General features: G+C 40.5%; 1 protein-coding gene across 2 annotated transcripts in view; it reads right to left on the reverse strand.

Moving 5' to 3' along the window:
• Positions 1–23292, reverse strand: part of FAM222B (family with sequence similarity 222 member B) — a 64537-nt gene that overhangs the window by 31432 nt on the left and 9813 nt on the right. Inside the window, exon 1 of one of the 2 annotated variants that reach the window (XM_074189075.1) lies at positions 9130–9216. The exons of the other annotated variant lie outside the window; for it this stretch is intronic. The gene's annotated coding sequence lies outside the window, so the exon portion shown is untranslated. Of the gene's footprint in view, positions 1–9129; positions 9217–23292 lie in introns of those variants that run through there. 2 annotated transcript variants of the gene reach the window in all.

Genomic DNA, 23292 nt, shown 5'->3' on the forward strand with positions numbered 1-23292 from the left:
TAATTTGTGGACAAACACAAAATTGCTCTCGTGATCTCCCCTCCTGCAAATCACTCAACGATTCCAGCTAATGCCCAGTATGTTGGGCCAAGAGAATGTCATTAAAGGAGCGCTCCCTTAGCTAAAGAGGCGTAGTAACAATAACCAAGCCCATTAAGAGCTCAGGGTTCCTGAGAATATGACGTTTCTCTAGGTACCTGCATTGAGCAACCCTGACCCAACCCCCAAAAGCTTTGAATTATAGGAGATTTATCACTCCCCTCATCTCCCCCAGCCAACCTTCTCCACAATAAAAAAAAAAAGTTTTCAGAAGAAATCACCTCATTCTGAGCTAGAAAGTTCTTTGTATTGCTAAATCATCTTTTATAAGAATCATGGGTAATCCGTATTTGGGCCAAGTGACCCGCATCTCTGGACCTTCTCTGTTTCAAAGGCATCCCCTTCCCTGTGGCCTTTGTCAGAAGAAACAATTCCTGACCCCTTTATTGTCAGTTACACATACAAACTGTGCCCTTTCCTCCAGAATCTGATATTAGACTTCTACTTTCCAACTGTGGTCCCAGCACAAAACTCTAGTTCTTAATCTTTGTGTCATGGAACCTTGCTCAGAATGCTTTTAAATATTTTAAGTTAAAATACATAGGATTGCAAAGGAAACCAATCCTATAGAAATACAACTATTAAAGTGTCTCCCACCCAAGTTCAATGACCCTCTAAAATCCAGCCCCCTCAGGAGCTCAAGGACAGCAGGCTAAGAATTCCTGTGATATTAGTGGGTCTGAGATGACCCTCTAAGGTTTCAAAATCTCAGAAATTAGTGTTCCTGCTTTACAGAAGGGAGAAAGGACTCTTGCTTTCTACCTTTGCTTAAACAATCAATGTGCATCCATCAGCGAAGCACACTCAGATCAATTAAACTGGTTTTTGCGACTTGCTGAATGTAACAGAAGCTGATACATTATGTCACCTAAAAGGAATCAATTTTGGTCATTTGCTTCTCTTCCATGTCAGTTTGAGGTCCATCCTGACAAAAATGGTGGCCAGAACCCTTTGGCCTTCCTTTGGCCTCTTCAGTCCATGGCCTTCCTATTTGACCCAATGTGGAAAATGATAGGAAAGCATGCTTTGTAATAGGATCTCCATATTTGCATGCTGTTTAAGTCATCCCTTCACTGTTCTGGGTTTCTTTGAATTTTTTTCATAAAGCTTTATTTCTCTACCTACTCTTTTCTGGTAGGCAATCAGGGGCCTCAGGGCTGGTTCAGATCTGCCTCCAGCAAGATGGTCACATACATCATACAGATCCCTCTAGCCTACAAAATCTAAACCCAAGACATTTTGTTAAAGAGCCCTTCTGGAGGAAACAAAGATGACAAGTTGTTCACCAGTTCCAGCTCACCACGCTGGAACAGCTTGTAACTAGGTGATTGATAAAAGCTGCAATGAAGCTATAATTAATGTTTTCCTCCCCTTGGAAGGCAAGCTCAACTCTTTGGCATTCACACCTTTAATGAAAAGCAATTTATCAACTTGTTTTGAAGAGCTGAACTGTACCTCTTCAATGCAGAAAGACAGCTATACCTCTTAAAGCAGTGCTGCAGGAAAAGCTGCATACCTGTGCCCAAAGGAAAAACAGAATCAAATGAAGTTCTGACTCACTTAGACAGGACCAGCTAATTCTCAAGTGCAGATGAGTGTGGGTGGATTACAGTGGGGATGAGGGAGAGAAATCCATGGGTTTCTTCCATGACTTCAGTTTAAATGGCTTTTGGGGGCATTAGTTTCAGAGATCCAACACTGGCATATATCTCTCTAAGATAGCAGCAGTGAGCTCTCATCTCTACAAAGACAAAAGAGTAATCTCCCAAAAAGGTTGTACAAGTGAAAATGCTGATGTATCACAGTATGGACACCTGTTCAGCTGCTTAAAAAATAAAAGTCCATGTTGAATGCTTACTGTTCTGCCCTAATTTTGATGCAGACTAGAAATAGGCCAAGAAGGCCTTCTCTCCAAGGGAGAAGTTCCTTTTGACAACTCTGTGAAAATGTTCTAACACAGCATCACACTCAGAGTGCACCATACTTCACAGAACTGGGCAAAGCATTTTATGTGAATTTATAACAAAGTCTGGTCAGGTGCAGGTTTGGATTATCTGCTAACTTGTCCCCTTTGGTCTGTTTCTGTTCTAAGTAAGAAGTTCTAAGAGAATGTCCTTCATGAAAACCATATCTATAATCTCATCTGCTACAAAACCACTGACTGGATGTATTAACGTCAAATTTCCCTTTCACTGACATTCAAGACATTCTCTTCCATCCATCAGCCTAAAATGACACGAGAGTATATCTCTGCAGCACGGCCATTGATGTGGGGGAGAGAGCACAGATCCATCCTTAAGCTCCCTTTCAGCTTTAAACCTATGATTCTGTGACCTCGTGGGGTGGTTTCCATAGGAATATTTTTTATTAAATGGCAGTACAGTGGCAAGAACACTGGCAGTCTGACGGGTAGAATATAGGAGAACAAATCCCTTGCTCTGGATATTCTACTTTATTCCTCTGGCTTAAGACTAAAAGATCTCTTCTGACTGCCATATCACACTGCTGACTCATCTTGAGTTCACTATAAATCCTAGGTCCTTCTTCTGTCTGATAATGTTCTGGCAGGACCTGGTGGCAAGCAGGTTTTAACCATCTAGTAGTCTACTACTATACAATCTTTGAATTGGAAGAGACCAAAGGATAACTTTAACCTAACCTGCTGGAAAATGTACTTCTGTCTCCTCTACAACATTCCCCAAAAGTAACTTAGAAACCTCCAGTGACAGAAACATGTTCAGGCTCACTTCATTGCTTCTACCAAGACAGGCAGTTCAGTCCATTGTGCACAGCTTTTATTTTTTTTCTGCCTTTATGTTGAGTTCTCATGCACTGGACTTAGTCCCACCTTCAAGACCAGGTAAAACTTTAATCCTTCAATGAAGATTCTTCAGATATTGACCTTAAACCTCATCAATGTCCCTACTACCATTTGGTCTACAAAATACTGAAAGATTTTGCAAAATGCCATGTTGAAATTAAGATATATGGCAAGTCCTGGCATATCCATGAGATCTTACCTACTCTCTAGCCTTTTTGAAAGCTACTCTCTGAGGTTAGGCTTCATGTAAAACTATCCCCAACTTGCCCCTCTTAATCTATCACTAACTCTAAGAAATTGGAGGCTTTCATCATTTCAAATGCACTAAACAATTCCTCCTTATTAGTAAGAATAAAAAAATAGCAGTTCTCCTCTATCTTTTGAAAGATGAAATTATCAGCAAGACAAGTAAAGAATTCCTTAGAGCAGTGAGAGAACTCTGATTAGACAGATGTCCAGAGACTTCAAGTTTCCTTTTATACTGATATCCTTCCCATCCCCTTTCACAGGGATGCAGTATAAAGATAAGCACAAGAGGGGCATCTGGTATTGACAATTTCAACTTTTAGAAGGGGAGATGAGATATACAGGAAGGGGCACTTAATGATTTCTTTTACAACTTCAGTTCCTATAAATTGTCCTTCCTCTCCAAATGGCATAAAATCTGCTCTTCACTCAGATGAGCAGCTGATCCTCAAACCTACTTTAAGAAACAAAGAACTAGCAGCTGGGTATGGAGACACCAAAGATCTTTATGGATGTTACAGCATTCAATTTAGCTGATAAGTGAAATCCATATTGTTCTTCCACTAAATACTCCTTAACAAGTACAAGCTGCAGAGGGATCATGGTGTGAAGTTAAAAATTAAATCTGGAACGATGAGAACACTGACTTCTAGTCCCAGATTTTCCCCAGCTTCCTGACTTTGAGCAAATGAATTCACCTCTAGAGGCCTCAGTTTCCTTAACTGTACAATGTTTAGACTAGAAGCTCCACAAGGTTTCTTTCAGGTTCATTATTTTGTAGATCTAGGAAATCACTATGGGGTTTTTAAGGACTGTTCATAATCAGTTTCTACTCAAGTGTATTTCAGAATCACCTAACAGTTGTGATAATCTTCGTAAGTAAATCAATATAAAAAAAATACTTTCTTGGTAGAGCAGAATCACCAAGTCTCAACTCCTCTTTCTCAACTTGGTGAAATCACAGTTCTCTCACATAATCCAATGAGTAGTATTACAGCTGAGTAAAATGCACATGATTTGCCAGTGAGACAAGACAAGAAGGTCTTGGTTCCCCCCCCCACATGATTTCCAAGAGAAACTGAGGAGGGAGGTATGAGAAAGTCCAGTTGTTGTAAAGTTGGAACACTTCAACATTATTAAAAAACTCAACTTTCCCACCCTGCTTCTTCCTAGAAGGCTACACTAAATTCCTAAAATCACCTAAATACAAGGGGGAAAAAAGCAGCTGCAAGCAGTCTAGCATTTTGAGGATGTCTTACCAAGACAAATCAACCCCCTATATTTTTTCCTCATTGGTCTTAACTCTCAAGACTGGCAATAAGCAATCTCTCCTTTTGTGAAGGGGAGTTAGTGTTTCTGGGACCGAAAATTAAAGACAGGAAGAGACCTAAACTGTTAGTAGGATATATGGATTTATTAAGATTATCTCTTAAAATGCTCTGCTTGAAAGTGGAAGTAGATTTTAAATTGTTCTTGCTTTTTACCCACAGTAACTAATAAAACTGGAAAAGATTGAGTTTCAGGGATACTGAAATAAGCTGAGCTTTCTCAGGTCTAGTGCTAAATGATTCAAGGGCAGTTTACACATTTCACATTTTATCCACAATTCTTATTTCGAATTTGGCTTTACATTGCTGGCTGGAATCATGAAAGGAAAGGTCAGGGAGATGAATCTGGCACCAAGTCTAACAGAAAGTAACCATTCAATGAAGGGTTAATTGTCTTCTCTGCTTAAGGGTGATGACTTTCAAACATATGGCAAATTCTTAAGAAATAGACAAGTTTAGAAGAGCAACTAACCAGCCTAAATTTGATCTCATTCTCCTCAAGATCCTGAGATCTATCACCACCAAAATGTAATCATCAAGTTTCAACTCCTTTTCCACACTCCACTTTTATTATTTTCTGGCCATTTACCCCTATTCTGAAGCCTCCACTGCCTTAGTCTAAGATCAGTAGAATATCTTTCGTGGGCAGTCCCATTACAGTCAGAATGCTATCTCTATCATGGAGTATGGAGGTTTTAAATTATTTCAAATAGTAATTCAGCCAATAAACATTTATTAATCACCTACTGTAAGCCAGACACCTGCTTTGCAGAGTGTTAATCTACTCCCCATTGAAGCTAAAAACAAAGAGTTATTTATTTCTTCAACAGAGAACAAGAAAAGTAATCACTGAACTTCTTTGGATTTTAGTTTCCCCATGAATCAACTAGGGGCATCACCTACTTCACCATCACAGTACAACTACAAATGACAGATACAATCATACTTGAATACTGAATTCTCCAAATGAAAGCTGTCACATAAATCCCATCTTGGACTCCATGGCCTGTGAAAGTTCCTGTATTAACTTCAATAGGAAAGACAAACAATTACACTTTCCAATCTCACTCTTAATTTCAAGGTATGATATTTCCAAACTACTCAAGAATTCCTTTAACTCCTGCCCCAGGTCCTCTTTCACCATAATATATGTTTACAGAAAACGAAGGCTTCTAATTAAGCCAGATTCTAAGAGCTTGTCAAACTAAAGGGCAGTTCAATACTCAGAGAATTCGAACATGAAAGGAAACAAAGTTGGAGAGAAGGAACCTCAGACTCCAAGAAAATAAAAGAGCATTATTTTTTTTTTAAACAGAATAGCCAAAAGGCAGATGTAATTAAGCCAGGGGATTTTTACTTCTTTCCCAAAAGATCCAAAAGTTTAGGCAATAATCTTCACTTTTTTCCAAGTCTCAATAGGAAACTATTTCATCATTTCAGTAGTTGATTATTGCTGCTGCCCTATCATTCCTTTCATCCAAGACCAAGGGTAATGATCTATTTCCAAAGCATACCTTTTTATGTCTGAGCCTCTCTAATAACCAAATAACAACAACAAAAAAACCCAACCCCCCCCCCAAAACAAAACCAAACTTTCTAAGAACCAAAAAACACCAGGAAAAAAAAAAAAGAACCAACTATTATGACCTCTCCAAAAGATTCAGCCTTATATCAGGAAAGGAATTCAAGAAGCTAGTAGGTCAATTATCACCGACAGCTAGCTAGGTGAACGGTCCTCATACTAAATCCAATCTCTTACTAATAGTCCCCCGAGCTCCCCCGCCCCATACACACTGACAAACCCCCAATAAGCAAAGTTGCCTTAATAGTCTAGTCAGAAGACAGAGTTCCGGCCCTCACAAAGAGCAGACCTGTAAATGACATCTCGAGGATTAAACTGATTGAGATGCAATTTGCCTAGCAACCATTCATTAGGCAGAGTTCAGAAACCCGCCAGCAATCTCTTCCAGCTTCTTATCTGAGCCATAAACAGATAACAGTCTCCACTCCGTCCTCTACCCTCCAGCTCCAGATTGAACCGTAAACGGCTCCCTCAAAAGGTTCAACCTCCAAGAGTGCAGCCCAGTGGGAAGGGGGCCCTCGTCCTCAAACAAATACAAAATGTAGTTTCCAACAACTGCTAGATAAAGCGGAACTGCTAAAAATTACCATCAGGCAAATCACCATATGAATGCATTCATTGTCTCCAAGCTGTCTCTCACCTAGGAGAACAGCTTTCCCAGGTCTCTTTTGTCTCTAAATATTTTTTCACCTAGAACAGAGCTAATCCAAACCTTAAAACAGCCAAGCTGATGAATGCAGTAATCAAGCAACACTAAGGGTTCCAGCTTTTCTTTCACCTTCTTCTCAAGGGAGTAATTTCGTATTTCTGGTGTGATTTGGGGCCTGGATTTACTTTTCCTTTTAGGGAGAAGCACAAAACTCCCTTTTCTTTCCACACCTTAAGCTCTGCTGATCAAAAATACGAGGATGGGTGTAAACAGATTGCTGAAGAAAATTAAACCAGCTACTTCAACCCCAGCAGGACAATGTCTCTTAGCCAAAGAGATTATGAGAAGTCATGATTTCATATAATTGTTCCTCTACAAGACATAACATTTGAGGGTTTCCCATTATGCATCCACTTTAAATCATATTTGGAGATTAGTGGAAACATACCTATGATTATTTCTAAACATAGCTCCCCCCCACCCCGCCTCGTTTGGGGGAAGTTCTTTGGGGAAATTGCTGCTACATGAAAAATATTGATTCCACTAAGCAAAGAAAATAAAATATGAAAAATGAACAGGATATAGTTATGTTATAATGCTATACCAACTGTCCTCACAGGCCAAAAGACAAAAATCAACCATGACATAACTTTACTATATCTTAGAATGTATCAAAGAACTCTTCCTTTGACTCAACAGCAAGCTTCACTACCTCCAAGAGCTTAAAGCTAAGTAATCCCCCTTATTTATTGCTCATTCTCAGTAATACATTTCACAATGTTCTTTTCTACTTTCACTACCACCACCTCCTGGATTTGAGTAAATCCGCTGGAGGGACCTGAGGGAAAAAATAATACCATTGCACAATTTTGAAAAAATGAGTAAGTATCCATTGATTACCCATGTGCAGAGCACAGTGCTAGAGATGTGGAGGGATACAAAAGAACTCTGAGATGCAGGGAGTTCACAATTAAATAATCTCAGATATGCCTAAACACCTTCATTTATTCAGATCATCTCTTAGGGCTCCCTTATGTGTAGGAGGGACTTCAGTTTAGTGCTAGAATATAGTAATGAATCTCTTCTGATTTAGTCCTGCCCTCAGTAAAATTTCCTTAAGACACAACTCCCACAGAAGCTTGGCTAAATTCAGAAACCAGATGTTGACTCAAGGCTGAACCAAAGCTACAATAAAGTAGACATCAAATTGTGTTCTACCTGCTAGATGAACAATATAGTATACAACCTGACTGCCCACTTCAGGCTATTGCCTTTCATAACAAACTGCAGTCCACCAAGGATTTTATGAATCATCTCTGAGACAAAAAAAAAGGAAAAAAAAAAAAAAACCCTGGCCCAGCTAACCCTGCAGGTAAGAGGCAATACTGTCGTATAGGTTCTGCTTTCATAACTGGCCTTTACTTAAAATCACATCAGTAAGTTGTTGCTTGGCTTACTAAAATGAACTCTGAAGAGCTTTAATTAATATTTACCAAAGTGCTTAAAAAACCTGGCATTCCACTCTTGGGGAATTTTGCTCTAAAGACATTAGTCATACATGCTCTGGGCTAATCAACCTAAGAAACTTGTTCCATGAATTTAGTAGAAAATGCCCGGTTGAAGCAAGTCTGTAATCAACATAGCCACCTAATGACTATTCTCTTTTACATAAACCACATACATCATCTGTTTCAAAGGATTTCAGTATTCATCTCCAATTAGAGATCCATTCCTGGAAGGACTTTTTTTTTTCCAATTTCACATCTGCAAGTAGTATCCATTTCTCCTGGAGATTAACACTCTCCTCTAATAAACGCACCCCAAATTATAGAATCTCACCAGAGAGCTTGTTAAATCAAGATTAAATAATAGGAACACCTGTCCCCCAAATTCAAATCACCCAGAAAACAAATGAAAGAAAAAATAAGTTCAACAAAAATCCGCCGGGACTCGTGTTTTTCTCTTTCCAACATCGATTTCCGTTCACAGGCCTGGCTGCTCCCTCAGAAAAGGCCGAAACCTACACATAAATAGTCTGATGGAGTTATTAAGTTTTCATAAAGGTAAAGCAAAACAGGAGGCAAAGATCGCCTGGCTGGTGAACTTAGCCGCGGGGAGAATCAGGATCTCCCAGGTCCCCTGGGCCTCCGCTTGGCACATTGGGGGCCTCCCCCTCCTTCCCCAGGCCCCCCACTTCCTCCAGACTTCCCGAGCCGTCTCGGCGCCCGGCCGGCCCCCTCCCGGCTCGGCCCCCTCCCGGCTCGGCGTTCTGCTGCATCAGACGCCGCATCCCGAGCTCTCGCAGCGCATCTGCGGGCGACAGACAGAGGCGACAGCGCCCCCCGCGCCCCCCGCGCCCCCCGCGCCCCCCGGGGCTCGGCCGGCCGGGCCGCCCAGCACACACCTCCGGGCCGCGCCGCGGGGCTGCGTCTCCGCTGCGTCTCTGCGGCGGCGCCCGGCGCGCCCGGCTCGCTCGGCCCCGGGCCCCGCCCCGGCCCGGCCCGGCCCGCTCGGCGCCGCCACCCTCGTCGCCCCCCGCCCCGGGAGGATGGGGGCAGGGGGCCCGCGTGGCCCGGCGGAGGCGGCGGCCGCTCGCTGCCCGCGGGGCTCCCTCGGCGCCGGCCGCGCCGCGCTCCGCTCCCCCGTGCGCCGCCGCCCCCTCCCAGCCGGCGGCCCCGCCAGGCCCCGCGCCGCCGCCGGAAGCCGACCCCGCCCCCTGCCGGCCCCCTCCCGGCGGGACGAGCTCGGGCTCCACCAATGGCGAGCCGGGGAGCCCGCGGAGAGACGAGCGCCGCAGCCAACGGGGGCGGCCCGGCCCGGCCCCGGCCCCGCCGAGCCTGCTCTTTGTTAGCGCGGCCCGGCTCCTCGGGCGCCCCCCGAGCGGGGGCTCCCCCCCGAGCCGGGGCTCCCGGGGGAAGGGGCTGCGGCCGAGCCCTCCTCCGGCGTCGGGGCCCGGGGCCCGGGGCCCGCGGGCGCTGCCCGGGGAGGGGGCAGGGCGGGCGGCTGGGCCCGCCCCCGGCGGCCGCGCAGGGCAGCCCTGCGGGCGGAGACTCGGGCTCTCCGTGACGCAGGAGCCGGCCAGGTGTGGGGGGCGTCCGGCGGCCCGGCCGGTGTTTCGGGGCATAATGCCGCTTGGACGAAATCTGATGAAAAAGAAACAGCGGGTCGAGGCGCGGCATCACCTGCGCCCTGACAAAGACTTGAGAGAAGGATGAGGCGGGAGCGGCGGGGGAGGCACCACCCCGGCCGCACTTTCATTCTCAAAGCCCTTTTTTGCCTTTGGGAAATTTTTTTTGTTGTCTGCAGCAAACACGATACTTAGCTTCCCTGGCACTATCGGCATCAAAATGGCACATGCACTTGGAATTGAAATGGTCCCTTTAGAATCTCAAAGTATTTGATATGTACGATCTATTTTTAATCTTTCAGTAAGGTGGAAAATAGGCAGGATGACTTTATTGCCATTTTGAAGCTTTGGTGATTCTTGCCAAGATCATTTCCCCCATCTTTCCATATCATTCATGAACCCTGCCTGGTGTTTCATGGCTCAGCCAAACATCATGTTAAAAAAAAAGGACAAAATATTAAATTCCTACTAATTTTGGCTCTGCCAACAAAGTTGCTCAAAAACCTAGGGAGAAAGGCCTTTTCATCTACAGCCCTCCTTTGTTGACTGCCCCCCCCAAAAATAATTTGAACTATACAAAAAACACATATTTCTGGCAGTTTCTAATCACAAATAATTAAGTTATTCTTTAAGAAAATCCAGCAAAGGGCGGCTAGGTGGCGCAGTGGATAGAGCACCGCCGCGCAGTCAGGAGTACCTCACTTCAAATTCGGTCTCAGACACTTAATAATTACCTAGCTGTGTGACATTGGGCAAGCCACTTAACCCCATTTGCCTTGAAAAAGCCTAAAAAAAACTACAGCAAAAAATGAAGCAAGGTCAGAAGAGGACACGAGGGCCAGGCAGGGTTGGAACTATCAATCAAATGTGAATTCCATAAACCTCACCAAAATCAGACCTTAATAATGTTCAATCCTCTTTTTCTGTTCTTCTTTAGATAGGGAAATTTTTTGTTTGCTGAGATTTGTCAAAATAATAATAAAAAGAAAAAAATAAGCTACTGTACAAATCAGTTGGCTTCAAAACCATAGTTAAGATAGAAGGTGGGTAAAAACTTACTTTTGAAGCTTCAAAAGTACCATCCTGGCTTCCCTCTGACCCTGGTCCTGTAGCAATCCTTTTTATTAACCAAAAACAAAACTGTAATAGTAAATTTATTTCGTAAAGACAAACTACCTAAGAATCCAGTACTTCCAGGATCAATGTTGAGTCTATTAACTTCTTATGATGCCAGTAGCAGTTCACATTTTCATACAGTATGACTTTCCTATGTACAAAAAGTTTGTTTTATTAAAAAAGGTAGATATCCAACAATCTCTTCCAAAACAATAAGCATTTTTATTAAAACGTACTACATGGGGTGGCTAGGTGGCGCAGTGGATAGAGCACCAGCCCTGGAGTCAGGAATACCTGAGTTCAAATCCAGCCTCAGACACTTCATAATTACTTAGTTGTGTGGTCTTGGGCAAGCCACTTGCAAACAACAACAACAAACTTACTACATGACCAGACACTGGTCCTAGGCCCTGAGGTGTTTAAAAAAAAAAGCAACAGCTTTCTAGCTGCTAGAATTTAGAAAGTTCTGCTGCTAAAGGTGGAACAAAAAGGAGGGAACAGAAAAGACTCCACAGAAGTGATGTCTCTGGTAGTTCATTATGGTACAGAGGATGACTTTGAGTTCTCAAAGATTATGCCAGTTTTAATACACCAATTAGGTTAGGGTCCATCACCAAAAGCTGCTACTGATCTGGCTATCAAATGACTGCTTCCCCATTCAGAGACTAAGCCACAACCAGAAAGATGCTCTTCGAATGATGACCCATAAAACAAACAAAACCATAAAATGGCATCCTGACATCCACCCTTTTGTGGGCTTCTTAAATAATGGTGACATATTGGTGGACACAGGGCCAGGAATGCTAACAAGCATCCTCTAAAAGCATCCATCTATGTACATTAGTATAACAGTAGGTAAGAAATATATGATTTCTGTCCAAAGCTCACTAAGATAACAGATAGTACTAGGAGGAAATGGATCACATATTCACATTTTCCTCTTTTCAGGAAACTAGAAGACAAAGAAACTGCATCTAAGTGAAAGAAAGGCTGTCAGCTTCTCCTCTATGAGATTAATAAAGGAGATGGAATAACTGATTTAATCGTGTGCTTTAAAAGGGCACGAAATATCAGTTCATGGGATGTTTGCTCATCTTTCCGCACATAGTTAGTGTTCATGAACACAATCAAACAGAACACCATGATGATAATGCAGGTTATATACTCACCTCTACTACGGAGACTGCCAGTGTGGAGAAATAAGGAACTAAACAAAATCTTCCAAATAAAATCAATATACATCTCCAATGTGAAAATGGATAAGGGGGGAGGATGGTGAAATATTGTTAAGATTCAAAAAATAAAAAGGCCTATAGCTGAGTCAGAAGCCTCTTACATGTATTATGATACTTTCTTCATGAAGAGATAATAGACATTTTGACCAATGAACACAAAAAATGAGATTGACTGTCTCAGCATTTCAAAGTCATCAATGAGCAGACAGATCTTTGATTAGGTTCAAAATTCAAAATCAATATCAAATTAGAAAAAAGATAAAGATAAAATGCAATAGAAATAAAATAATCCTGCAATAGAGCATCTCTCACCCAACTTGTTTAATCAAGTTGTCAGCCCTGAAGAATGGAGGGGGGTGAAATGGCAAAAATGGACCATTTCTTCGGAAACATGAACAATGGTAAACAATCACCAAAATCAGAATGCAGAAAGAGCCTCCCAATCATCTTATTCAGCAAACCACCTGAACTTCTGGTCAGAGAGAGTTGACAGTCAAAGGCCACATAGGTTTTGAATCCAAGTTCATTTTAAAATAAGACAGAACATCATAAGCAACATCACTTCACAAAAGGACAAAATGCAACTGAAGGAAAAGTTAGCTTAGAAAGAAGCTTGTTTTGAGATCAAGAGCTAGGTCATCATTTATAAATTAAACTGAAGGTCAACAACTCAGACTGAGTTTGAGGAGCAGGAGGCAGCAGAATCAAGTTAACCAAAATGTTAAACAGATATGTCATAAATAAATCCTTATGGAGCGGCTAGGTGTCGTAATGGATAAAGCACTGGCCCTGGAATTAGGAGTACTTGGGTTCAAATCCGGTCTCAGACACTTCATAATTACCTAATTGTGTGGCCTTGGGCAAGCCGCTGAACCCCATTTGCCTTGCAAAAACCTATAAATAAATAGATAAATAAATAAATGGACAAATCCTTATGTTAAGAGAAGCACAGGAAAAATAACTGTCTGATAAATCCCATTGCTAAAAAAAGGAATTTTTCCTAGGAGAAAAAAATCCTACAGTTGCTTTGTCCTCAACAGTCCTCTAAAATTAGACCTCTAAACTGGGTGTGAGGGAAAGGATAAGTCAGTGATTAAATTCAAGGGTACCAACACTAAGATGTATTAGGAAAAGCACTGGACCTCTGGCTCTACCACTTGCTAGTCTCTGGAGATGTGAGAAACTCTTTTAACCTCAGTTTATTCAAATTTCTTAAAAAGGGCAGATCAGGGGCAGCTAGGTGGAGCAGTGGATAAAGCACCAGCCCTGGAGTCAGGAGTACCTGGGTTCAAATACAGCCTCAGACACTGAATAATTACCTAGCTGTGTGGCCTTGGGTAAGCCACTTAAACCCCATTTGCCTTACAAAAAAACCTAAAAAAATAAAATAAAAAAAATTAAAAGGGCAGATTAGGGGCAGCTAGGTGGCACAGTGGATAGAGCACCAGCCCTGGAGTCAAGAGGACCTGAGTTCAAATACAGCCTCAGACACTTAATAATTACCTAGCTGTATGACTTGGGACAAGTCACTTAACCCAACTGCCTTGCCAAAAAAAACCACAAACAAATAAAAAAGGGCAGATTAATATTTGGCATGACTTGTCTCCCAATGATTTTGTTAGGATCAAAGAATTCTTAAAATGCTTTCTATATAAATCTCAAAGTACTCCATAAATGTAAGAGAATAGCATCATCATGCCTTCAAGTTCATTCCTTTTCCTGTCTAAATCTCATTGCTGGATGATCATACTCCCTGGTCCAATTGCTTTTCAATCTCCAACTCTCTAATCTCTCCTCTCTAATATAAAGCCACATCATTTAACTGACAGGATCACTGTTCCAAAGCACTCTCCTCAAGAACTTGCAGTGCTATCCTCCTGTCTGATCTATTTACTTCAAACTTTTTAAATGTTCCAGAGTATGGCTCTACCTTAGTGTTAAATTTGTTGCCAGAGGCAGCTTGGAAGAAAATTAATAGAGCATTAGACCTGGAGTCAGAAAGGCCAGGGTTCACATCCCAGCCTCAGACATTTATTAGCTATGTGGTCTTGGTCAAGTCACTTAACCTCTGCCTCAGTTTTCTCATTTGAGAAACAGGGATGATCACAGCATTTACTTTCTGGGGAAGTTGTAAGGTTCAAATGAGATAGTTCTAAATTGTTCCTGGTACAAAGTAGGAACTTAAGAAATGTTTCTTCCCTTCCTACTGTTTCTTCTACTCAAGCTGGGATACTCTTCTCATTCTCTAATATATGTATAACCATACACATGTATCACTCATTCCCCCCTCATATCATGTTGATTCCTTCATCAAAGCTCTGGTTCATGAAATACTTCCTCTTTCTGTAGCTATTCTCTTTATAGGATAAGCAGTTTTTGGAGCCCAGTGCAGAGCATATTTGGGGCATTCAACTAAACTTTGATAGAAGGTGTGATCCAGTTATGGGTCTATAAAAAAAATTTATAATGAACAACCCCTAATTCTCATGCCTACAATTGACGTTGCTTTTGTTCGGTCACATAAAACTCTTGGTGACCTCACTTGAGGTTTTCTTACTGGAGTGGTTTGCCATTTCCTTCTCCAGTTCATTTTACAGATGAAGATACTGAGGCCAACATGGTGATGTGACTTGCCCAGGATCATCAACTTACTAAGTGTCTAAGGAGGGATTTGAGCTCAGGCCTTCCTGCCTTCTAGATCCAGCACTCTATCCACAGGTCCACCTAGTTACCCTAATACAACTAGTACTGAAAATATTAATAGTTTTTCTAATCTATCTCCATAGTCAATGAAATGACAAAATTCTAATTCTTTATCTGTCAGTGACTAGAAAATGACCTCATGAGATCACTTCTCTATGCCATGTAGTTGATAGAGAATCTTAGAAAAAAAAAATCTCTAATGGATAGAACTGTTTTCCCAAGAGCTACTGTAGTCAACAAGCAGATTCCTGAATGAGGAGGATCACAGGAAGAAACAGAGAAGGAAACTGAGGCCCTAGATGATGAAGAGATCTGTTCAAAGTTTACTGGGGGAATAAAAAGAGACAGGATTTCTAGCTAGACTTTCTGACTCAAGCCTTTTTTCCTTTAATATATTATTTATCATCTTTCTGAATTAGTATCTCATTCATAACTTTGGTATTAATAGATTAGAGAAAAAATTACTTTATATAAAAATTAGCACATATAATATAGTTTAATATAATAACAACCACTTGACTTGATCTCTATGTTTCAATACTAATGACATCAACATATCTCAGTTTTTCAACTTCTGGATTGCTAAAAAAACAAATAAAAAAGGATTAACACAGCCTTTGGCATTTTTCTTTTACTCTACTTGTCCAAATAAATTACACACATTATCCAGTGGGAAAGAATGAATATTAGATAGCATCATAAAAATCTAATGTGACTAAGAAACCCAACACACAGAAAGGATTTTTTTCCCCTTAGGAAGACCTGTTAGGCACCATCTTACCAACAAACACTAGACACTTAAAACCTTGAAATGAAATCCCATTCTGATTGGTCAGTTCTGAGCTATAGAACAGGACTGAATAACAAGTATTTTGTAGTTTAATAAAAGTATATAATCATTAAAGAAGCAAGTTAGACTACATTAAAAATTATTTCCACTGCCTGGAAATGTTACAAAGCCTTTGCCTGTCCCTAAGCAATGCCACCTAAATGTACAATGATTTGTGTACAATGACAGTTTACACTGGACAAGGATGGTACAACCTGTCTAATCTGGTGCTTTCCTGGCCCGCAGACCCACTCAGAGGTGACATCTGACCCACTCTTCACAGAGAACTAGACAGGAGAGATGCCTTCTGGGAGGCAGGAACATTTACTAAAAGAGCTAATTACCTGATCAGAGTAGTTTTTAAAATCAAATGTTCTCAAGTTTAAAAAGCAAAGGGAACAAATGTACCTTTGGTTAAGTATAAATGACTTACATGGTAATGAAAATAACATCTTAACTGGAATTAGACCAGATGACTCTGAAGCTACAGTAGGCGAAGAAAAGCAAGAACCAACTGAATCAAGTGAAAGAAATTTCCTCTATTCTGACTTTGATTTTCCCACCTAAATAAATCAAACCACTATGGGAAAGAAAGCCATGGATAAACTGGAGGCAAGTATTGAAGACAGCACAAGAAAGAGAGATTGCTGTCATATGTGTTTCCTATTTTTCCACAACTATAACTATATCTCTCATTGCTTGGGCTGTTCACACTTGGAAAGAAAAGACAGAGCTTTAAGAAAGAAAAATTCCATTTCTCACATTAAAGAGGGTAGCACATGGTGGAAAAAGTGAAAGCCAAAATCCTGGAAAAGTTTCACACACACAAAATGAGATAGCAAACTTGTGACTCAAGAGTGATTTGGCATCTTTAAGTACACAGCCAATTCCTTCCTGGTGCCAAAGCCAATGGATTCTCCTGAAGATAAAATGGCACTGTTCCTGAAAAAGCCCTGGCCGTTGTTTTCCCACAATCTTCTAATCTGTCAGAACATAGAAAAGAAAAAGAAGGCTGTACCAGCCAGAACAAGTCGATTATAACCAACACAGAGCAAACCCTGAATCTTCAGATGGTGCTCTACTGCCAGCTCTCAGAAGGAAGCCTTTTAAAATACCTCTTTTGAAGACTTGGGGGAGGACTGAGAAGAAGCTCATTGTCACTAGTTTTATTTGTGAACCAAGGATCAAACACTAGCTTGGATCAGTCTGATGCCAGATCATGATTTCTCCCTTCTTACTCCCTTCTTATTCAGAATATATCATCATTAATCCCCTCTATCATTTTTACACAAGAAGAAATGAGACCTGGAGAAGATCATTAAATATCAGCATAACTAAAAATCCATGTTCTCGAGTTCTCAATGGTAGACAATGTTCTTTTCATGGAAGTTTTTTTTTTTTGTTTTATTTAAGGCAATGGCCCAGTGCTCTATCCACTGTGCCACCCAATTGCCCCCTCTTCAAGAGGTTTTAATTAAGTTTTGGCTCTCTAGGCCTGCCAATGCCAACTTGTAGAGGTCTCCTGCTTCTCCGAATGAAAACCCAAAACCACAAATGCTTGAATTCGGTATCCTAAGTTCCTTGAGGCAGGGACTGTCATTCAGGGTCTGGCCCCAGTAGGTTCTGAACAAATGTTTGATCTGGAACAGAGCACAATGAAGTGAGATGGATGAACACTTACACCCAAAGTAAGTGATCAAGAAATATGGGACCTGGGGCAGCTAGGAGGTGCAGTGGCCCTGGAGTCAGGAGTACCTGAGTTCAAATCCAGCCTCAGACACTTAATAATTACCTAGCTGTGTGGCCTTGAAGTTACTTAACCCCACTGCCATGCAAACAAACCTTAAAAATTTTTAAAAAAGAAATAAACAGGGGCGGCTAGGTGGTGCAGTGGATAAAGCACCAGCCCTGGAGTCAGGAGTACCTGGGTTCAAATCCAGTCTCAGACACTTAATAAATATCTAGCTGTGTGGCCTTGGGCAAGCCACTTAACCCCATTGCCTAGCAAAAAAAAAAAACAAACCTAAAAAAAAACAGAAAGAAAGAAACATGGGACCAGATCTTGAAAATGATCATGATCCCCAAATCTGAACTGGTAAAAAAAAATACTGGAAAAACAGCTCAAAACCATTTCTATGCTCTATACAAACTTTTCCTCATAGTACAGACAAGAAAAATAAAGGACATTTAGGGAACATGATTTTATTTTCCTTACCAGTGCTGTTGGGCTAGCTGGTCAGTACAGAGCTTCCCTCCCACCCACTGCAGATATCAGCCTCACTTCCCATCTCAAAAAAAAAACAACAAATAGTGTTTAATCTTCAATGGAACTACATCTAGTCCTCAGGTAGGAGAGAAGAAATCTAAGCCTTTAAACTTGTCCTTGACACAATAGGCTGTGGGAGAACTAAAATATCAGAAAAAAAGATTCAGTTCTAGCTATGTATAGCTAATGACTTCACGTCCCTTACTCTGCCTTTCTCTCACATGGTTTTAAAATTAGAAATGCACAGAACCCCAGTGAAAACAATCTGCAAAATCCTAATTGGGCCATCTCAAGGATGTCAGCAACCTATCATTTACTGATTTCAAATCCCTTTATCAACTTTTGGCCTCAAAACAACCACATCCCTGTTTTTCTCCTATTATTAATGCTTGTTTAGAGAAGCTTGTGAAAAAATTTCAATGGATTCAAATTTCAAACAGTTTCTAAGTACATTATGAACAGAGATGACTTCACTTCTACATTTATATAAGTATGATGATTCTAGCATTAGTTTTGATGAAATGCCAACATGTCACTCCTAAAATTTCAAATAGAACCATCTCTCAGTTCTGCACTGAAGTTCACTCTGTCATATATAATAAATAAAATTGCTTTTTCAATATTTTGCTAGAGTAGTTCTATTGATTAGTGTTGATGCTTTAAATACAGACAACAAATCAAAACTCTATTATGTCTTTTAAGTGTTTGGCAGCTGTAGCCACCCAAAGAGTGGCATTGTGTAACTTTACTGGATTAAAAAAAGCAAGGTCATTAAGGCTCCCACATTATAAATCCACCAAAGAGCTATTATAATAAATCTCTTTCAGAAAACAGCTTATCAAATCAGAAATTGCTTTGTTTTCCCTTTACAGTTGCTGTATTTCTGAAACTGGGGTAAGCAACATCTTTTTCCAAATCCTCAGCTACCTTTATCCAAATAGCATTTATATAAATATATATCACCTCCCAAAGAAGCTCAAAATCCTCTAACAGACATCACATTGCTAATTTTCACAGCATCCCAGGGGAAAAAAATATTATTTAGCATTTATATCACACATTAACTTGCAAAAGTGTTGCACAATTATCTTCACTGGCACTGATACCTCACAACCACTCAGTGAGGTAAGCTGAAAGCATTATCCTCAACTGACACATGAGGAAACAGACACCCAGCAAGGTTAAGTGACTTGCCCAAGGTCATATAGCCAGTCAGTTCTCTTCTTCCCATTTCTTAATAGGTGGGTAGGGGTAAAGATGGGGGACTCTAACCCTTAGATAACATCATCTTCATAATAAAGATATTCACTTCAAAATATTCATAGTCCTGGTCCTGGTCAAAATAGTTCCTAAAGAATTGGAATTATATTTGGAACCATAGTCCAAGCAAATATCAAGAATGATTCCCTAATCTAAATAATTTATAACAATACTGAGTAGAAAGCAAGGATAATAGGCATATTTCACAGGAGCTAGTCTTCAAAAGCTGCCATCATGTATTACAGCATAATGGTTAAAAGCAGAGACCATTGGAAAGATGGGTACACAAAGACTACCGATTTGAATACAGCATTATCATTCCTATCACCATAACTACATAGACCCAGATCATGCGCAAAACCAAAGGACACTTTCAGGCAAACTGTCAGCAGAAATTGAGCAAAACTGAAGAGGATAAGGCTAACCCTTGCCAAAATACCATCTTATGTGACAATCTGGCTGATAATAATGTAGGAAATAAGCAGTGTAAGCACAAAAGAAATACAGCAGGGTAAATGTTATCTACATAGCTGAATGTTCTAAAAAAGTAATAATACTAACACAATATAGCACTTCAAGGTTACAAAGCACTTTGCTAATGATGGTACTGTGAGGTTTGATAGGAGTAGAGAAGGACTGTTCAACTCCCTAACATACATAAGGAAGCTGCCCAAGATACAGGGGGACAATTAAACTCATTTCCTTTTCTTCTCACTTTGCTCTGCTCAGTATATATCAATAATATCCAAGGATTATTATTCTCATTTTATAGATAAGGAAAGTGAAGCTTTCTTGGACTTCATGACCTCCAGAAACAGCAACTCTGCTCAAAGTCTTCCCTCTTCAGTAGCTCTGCCCCGTCCAGAGAGGAGGAAAGAACAAGGCCTTCAACAAGCAGGGTCAAAGGCCCCCCTCCTTGGAGCATAGAAGGGCTCTAAAAGCCAAGAAAATCCTAGCCTCCCAAAAGGAAGGGTTGTGTGCTGATTCTCAGAGACTTCTGCCACAAATGGAGATAGAACAACATTGTAACTGTCACCTTAATGTCATCATTTGTAAAAGATTTCCAGCCCCCCCCCCCATGCTATCTGAACTCATGACAGCTGCCAAGGAAACATGAAAATGGACCTGCAGGGCTTACCCCGCCCCCTAGTAAAAAGCAACAAAGCTGAGCTGTTGTTCTGCCTCAGCCTGACCCAAGAAGTATAGAGATTCAATAGCCCACCTGAACCTGCAATTCATTTATCCAAAGTGAGCAAATGCTTATTACTGTGTGGGAAGAGTGAGACGAGTCTTCTTGCTATCCTAACACCCACTAAATTGGGGTAGGGGTGGGGGAGCAAAGAGGGAGGGATTCTTAACCTGGCAATATATAAAAATACATATTTTGACAATGATTCCAATACAACTGATTTCCTTTGTAAGCCTACATATTTAATTACATGCATTTTAGAAGATTATTCAGAGAAGAGGTTCCCAGGTTTTAGGCAGTCTGTCTAAGGGATCTATGGCAAAGGAAGAGTTAAGAACACAAAGACTGGATATTTCCTCAGTCCTAGAGAGGAGATTCCAGGAGAAGATAAATTATCCTACAGGACATTAGAGCTTTCAAAAAACATGTGAAATCTTGGCTTTGGTACTGGTAAAAAATGGAAGGTCTCTTTATCTCAGAGAGCTAGAAGAATGAAAGACAGGAAGGTGACAGGTCCTAGAAACACTAGCAGGGTTCCTATTCTTTCCCAGGAGGGCTGCATCCACATGAAGAGGCTCGAGGTCAAGCAAAGGTAAATACTATTCATCAATAGGGCTAAGTCTAGGTGCTTAATAATCATAATTATTTTCTAAATAAATTTGCCCCAACTCAGAAGGTCCAGATTCACCTGCAAGCAGAAGTATACAAATTCCAGGGCTCTTTTAAAAAGTTCTCTATGAGGCGGCTAGGTGGCGCAGTGGATAGAGCACTGGCCCTGGAGAAAGTAGTACCTGGATTCAAATCTGGTCTTAGACACTTAGTAATTGCCTAGCTGTGTGGCCTTGGGCAAGTCACTTAATCCTATTTGCCTTGCAAAAACCAAAAAAAAAAATCTGATCTCATTCCATCCAAACAACGCTGAAAGAAAGGAGATATTATTATCCCCATATACAGTTGAAGAAACTGAGGCAAACTGAACTTACAAGGACTTGGTCACACAGCTAGTGTCAAAAGGTAGCTTTGAACTCCGGTCTTCCTGGCTCCAAGTTCCAGACTCTTTCCACTGTGATACCACCTAGTTCCAAGTAAATGACAGCAGTTTATTGGGAAGGGAGGTAAGAAGGTAAATGAATTGCCCAATAAGGGCTCCACCATCAAGGATGGCCAGGGAATAATCTGATCAAACACAAGGCAAAGCCCTCCAGTAAGTATTCATCTACATTTCTATGTAAAGTAGGGTCATTTAAAAGAATCTGACTTTTTCCCATCTCTGCTATTAATAGTGAAGAAGGCAGTGGTAACAAAGATATCAAATAAATTTAGTCAATTATTTTTCTGGAACTTTTATTGATGTCATTTTCTCCACCCCATCCAAAAAGGCTTTTTACCAAAACTCCCAAAAGTGATTTTCTTTTAAGATGCTCATCAGTTTTATTATTAGGAAGGGAGTAGGGATAAATGTCAGAATTCTTAGTTGTGTACTGCTAAGTAACTTTCTGTCAGTGGCACAAGGGGGTTAAAAAGAGAAAAATTAATCTATGAAGGTGGAGAAGCCCCAATATAACTTCTCCAGAAAGTAGGCAAACTGCTTCCCTAAATGCATAATATGAATACCTAACAGAAAGCACACCAAATAGTTAAAGGGAAAGGGAGAGGAAAGAGATTCTAGAAAAATACCAAGTTTCCTGTTACATTAAATATTAAAAACAACGCATAGCGAAAAAGATCAGGATCTCTGAGCACATTGATACATCTCAGAAAACACAAGTAGTCTACATTTATACTTCAAAACCATATTCTGTACAGCCCACTGATTCCAAAGCCAGTGTTATTTTTCACTAGAAAATGAATCCAAAAATCTGCATGTGACATTTTCATTTATCTATCTGGTTGCATTTGGTTGATGTTGAGGTCACAGTGACTGTGATATAACAACAACACTGAAGACTTGGGCTATGCTTCTAATTTAGTTGAGTGACCTTAGGAAAGTCACATTTCCTTCTTGATACCCAGTTCCTTAAGTTTTAAAATAAAGGTTTTGGCTAAAGTCTCTTCAAGTTCTAAAATGCTCTGGATTACATGGAGGGAAATTGAGGTGATGCAAGTCAGTTTTGTTCCAGTTTCTTTTCTCCAACTGCCACTGCAACAAGCCCAGAATTTTTATTCTGCTTCTTACATTTTCTAGAGCAAATAATCATCTCTACTCTGCTTTCAGTTTGGTATTATATTTGTTTAAAAACACAATAAATGTAATATTAATTGCAGGTAATAAGACTAGGAAGTAGATGAGAAGGAAAATTAGTTCTTCTATTTTAACATTTAGTTAGTTCTAATCACAAGTAGCTCTGGAACATTTTGAACACTTAAGGATTAAGTTCCTTTAAAAAAATTCATTAAGCTATTATCATTTCACCAAATTTTAGAGTATTCCTCATATCAAATCTTCCAATACTCTTGGTTCATTTCTTCCCCTCCAAAGGATCACTTTGACCACTGTGTATAAGGCAGGTTCCTAACTATATTCTTTTTAAAGTTTTTGTTCAAGTATTTTTTATTCTTATCACTTTCATTTCTCAGTATCTTTTGCTTTGAACAAAAAATTTTTAAATTAAAAGAAAAAACCACTAACCAACACATTAACAGAATCTGCTAGTATATGCAATGCTCTTCAATCACAGTCCTACACTTCTGCAAACAATGGAGGAAGGTGCATTTTCTTCTTTCTTTGAGGCAAAGCTTAGTCATCACAATTAGAAAATACTAAATTTCAGATTTCTCTTATTCTTTAATCTTAGTGTATACAGTTTCCCTGGTTCTGTTTGTTTTATTCTGTTTCAGTTCA

The sequence above is a fragment of the Macrotis lagotis genome, chromosome 5, assembly GCF_037893015.1.
Source record: "Macrotis lagotis isolate mMagLag1 chromosome 5, bilby.v1.9.chrom.fasta, whole genome shotgun sequence".
NCBI lineage: Eukaryota > Metazoa > Chordata > Mammalia > Peramelemorphia > Peramelidae > Macrotis > Macrotis lagotis.